Here is a 3,833-nt window from a genome sequence, read left to right as displayed (position 1 = left end):
CACAAACATCACTTCAAAAATAAGAGAGTACCAGATGTCCTTGGCCTTGGTGATTGGATCATTGGTGATCACATGACATACATTCAACCAATTAGAGTAAATTCTGGGATTTTTGCTGGAATCACTGGGAAATTTAAAAGTCCTTTTTTCCCACAAAGTAGCTCAAGAGCCTGAGAGTACCAAGGACTTCTGTGCCACCTTGTAAGAAGCCCACATAGAGGAGAGTAGAGACAGTAATGGAGAGAGACTGGTTTTATTGTCTGTCTAGTGCCTTATAATTCTCAGTTACATCAGCCATACCAATTTGTTCTCGCCTGTGTATTTGAGTTGCAATTCTGTCACTTGAAGTCAATAGTTCAGACTAACAAAAGCCCCTAATTTACAACACCTTCCCTTGTTCATTTTTTTTTTTCAACAAATGGTATGATGCATTTATCATGCACCAAGTGCTAGCCATGGTCTATTAAACAGACACAGTCTCTGACTTCCTCAGATTCACAGCCTCATGGAGAAGACAGACATCAACCAAGAGGAAACACAAATTAACGTATAATTAGACAAAGTGGAAAGTGTTCTGAAGTAGCCATTCCATGCAAGTACCTGGAGAACCTGCGCTAAGTTGGAAGGGGCATATTTAGTATTCTGAGCTTCATCCTAAGAGCCATGAGAAGTACTGCTGTGGGAAGATGTTTTTTAAATTATCAATTTTTTTCCCACAGACTTCCTTCAAGCCCTCTTTTACCTCCTCCCCATTCAGGTCATCAGGTCGTTTCTGTACTCATTGCCTCCGGGAGGGACATGTCAAAGCAGGAAAGAGAGGGAAAAAATGAGTCTCTTCATGGCTTTGACTTGTTCCCCCCTCAAGAAGCAGTCTGCTGAGGAGCAGCCCAGGCCTGGCAGGGCAGCTCTTCTCCACAACAGTATCTGGAGACCCCGTATCCAGAGATCCTTCCATCTTGTTGCTCTGCCATCCTCGGGTTTTGCCTCTGTTTAGCCCCTGGTGGCACAATGGTCACCTCCATGTTTGCCTTCCAGCCCAGGAGAAGGAGAATGAGGACTCCAGAGACGGCAGCTTGTTGGGGCTCATCACTTCTCCTGGAGTCTCATTGGCCCGAGCTTAATCACATGACCATGTTGATTACAAACAGTCTGGGAAATGTGGTCACTAAATGGGTGGCCATGTACATATCTAAAATTTGGAGTGTCTTATTACTTGTTAATATTTTTTGTTGGGGTATAATTCGCTTACCATAAATTCACCTTAAAAACTTCCGTGATTCAGTCATTTTGAGTATATCCAGAGTTTTGCAACCATCACTCCTATCTAATACCACTGTTCTAATTTCAGAATAATTTATCACCCCGTAAAGAATATCTGTGCCCCTTAGCAGTCACTCCTCACTCACCCTATCCCCCAGCCTCTGGAAAGCTCTCATCTACATTCTGTCTCTATGGGTTTGCCTTTGCTGGACATTGCATGTAAATGCAATTACACATGGAGCCTTCTGTGCCTGGCTTCTTTCATGTAACATATTTTGTGGTTTATCTATGGCATAGAAAACATCAGTTCTTCACTCTTCACTCCTTTTTTTTTTTTTTCAGTAACAATGTTGGCATGGCTGTTTTTGTTTCCACTTAACCCCAGCTTGGTCCTCACCATCTCCTTCCACCTGCCCATTAACTCCTGAAAGTGCCTCCGTGAGGAGATCCACAAGGACCTGCTAGTGATGGGTGTGTACGAAATCTCCAACCAGTCCAGGGGTGCAGGTAGCCTGCACAGCCACCTCAGGATCACAGATTCTGCTGGCCACATTCTCTACTCCAAAGAGGATGCAACCAAAGGGAAATTCACCTTTACCCTGGAAGATTATGACATGTTTGAAGTATGATTTGAGAGTAAAGAAACAGGGAAGATACTTGATCAATTCATAATCCTAAACATGAAGCATGGAGTAGAGGCAAAAAAAAAAAAAAATTACAAGGAGATTACAAAAGTCGAGAAGCTTAAGCCATTATAGGTGGAACTGCAATGCCTAGAAGACCTCTCAGAATCTATTGTTAATGATTTTGCTGCATGAAGAAGAGAGATGTGTGATACCAATGAATCAACAAACACTTGAGCCCTGTACTTCAGTATCTCTTTAATGTTCTGCTTCATTGGACTAGCGACCTGACAGGTTTTCTACCCGCGTTGCTTCTTCAAGGCCAAGATGTTGATTGAGTAATGAATGAAGTGCACTCTCCTCCCACCTTGTATCTCAGGCAGCAGAACATCACTGGGCATCCTACCAACAGCACCATCAAGATGCAATGGAGCCCTCTTGCCAGAAATGATCTCTTGGTGTGGGAGGACATGGTTACCACCTACCTAACAAGTCAGTGAGAGATTTCTTTTTAGCTGGTAGGATTTGGACTGGTTTTGCAACAATAGGTCTAGTATTAGAGTCACCTATGACAAAAAATAAGGGTTACCGAGATAATGTCAAAGCCAGGATTTGTACTGGGTTTCCTTGTGCGATCTGTTTGAACCAAGTTTTCTTTCCTTCTCCCGCCTTATCAGCAGCTTGGGTTTCCACTCTAGTTCTTTTACCCAGATTGGTATGACCATGCTGAACTTGTTTCCTTCCGGTTGTCCTCTTTGGGTTTCCTTGTGAAAACACCCTTAACTTTCTCTTTGCCTTTAGCTGAAATGTTTACGTAGCTTCTGGTGATATCTTCTCATACTTTTATGTCTCTTAAAAGGTTGACGGATGTGACACTTGAAAAAGTGAGCTTTGAATTGAAGATGACTCTTAAAGAAAATATCATTTTAGAAAATTAAAATATTTGTGCTCTGAAAAGATATAATTTACATATCATTTTTTCACTCTTTTTATGGCTAAATAAAATTACATGGCATCGACATTCCATACTTTGCCCATCCATTCATCAGTTGGTGGACATTTGGGCTGTTTATAGCCTTTAGCTATTAGGAATAATGCTGCTTTGAACATAAGATTTCCTTTGAACATTTGTTTTCAGTTATCTTGGATATATACCTAGGAGCAGAAGAGAGATCATTTGGTAGTTTTATGTTTAACTTTTTGAGAAACTGTCTATTTTGTTTCCAAAAATGGCTGCACCATCTTACATTCCCCAGAAGCAATGCGAGAGGGTTCCAGTGCTTCAACATCCTCGCCATTGCTATCATTCATCTTTATTACAGCCACCCTAGCAGGTGTAAAGTGGTGTCTCACTGTGGCTTTGATATGCATTTTCTGATGCACATAATTTTACTGATGCTGGGCATTATTTCATGTGTTTGTTGCCATTTGTCTATCTTCTTTGGAGAAACGCCCATTCAAATCTTTTGTCCATTTAAAAAATTGGATTATTTGTCTTCTTATTGTTGAGTTTAAGGAATCCTTTATATATTCTAGACACTAGACCATCATCAGAGATATGACTTGCAAATATTTTCTCCCATTCCATGGCTTGTCTTTTCATTTTATTGATAGTGTTTTTGAAACACAAAGTTTTAAATGCTGACGAAGTACAGTTTATCTAGCTTTCCTCCCCTTTGGTTGCTTGTGCTTTTGGTGTCATATCTACGAATCCTTGCCTAGCTCAGAGATTTGTGCCTATGCTTTTTTCTAAGCAGCAGTGACCCAATCAAAGCCACATTGCAAAAAAGACCCCCACCTGACTGTGGTGTGGCCAGTAAATGGAGAGGGCAAAGGAGCAGGTATGGGGAGGTCAGTGAGGACACTGTGGCAGTGGTCAGAGAAACAGACAGACAGATGATGGCAGCTTGGTCCAGGGTAGTGGCAGTAGGGATGGAGAGACTTGGGCAG

At 41.6% G+C, this 3,833-nt stretch overlaps 1 pseudogene; it reads left to right on the top strand.

The window, feature by feature from the left end:
* The first annotated feature begins 1,140 nt into the window (after positions 1-1,140).
* LOC105477794 (transmembrane emp24 domain-containing protein 10 pseudogene) lies at positions 1,141-2,746 on the top strand (annotated as a pseudogene).
* Positions 2,747-3,833: the final 1,087 nt, after the last annotated feature.

This window comes from Macaca nemestrina, chromosome 2 (genome assembly GCF_043159975.1).
Source record: "Macaca nemestrina isolate mMacNem1 chromosome 2, mMacNem.hap1, whole genome shotgun sequence".
Taxonomy (NCBI): Eukaryota; Metazoa; Chordata; class Mammalia; order Primates; family Cercopithecidae; genus Macaca; species Macaca nemestrina.
The sequence above is the reverse complement of the archived record's forward strand: the minus strand, read 5'-3'. Positions and strand labels throughout refer to the sequence as shown.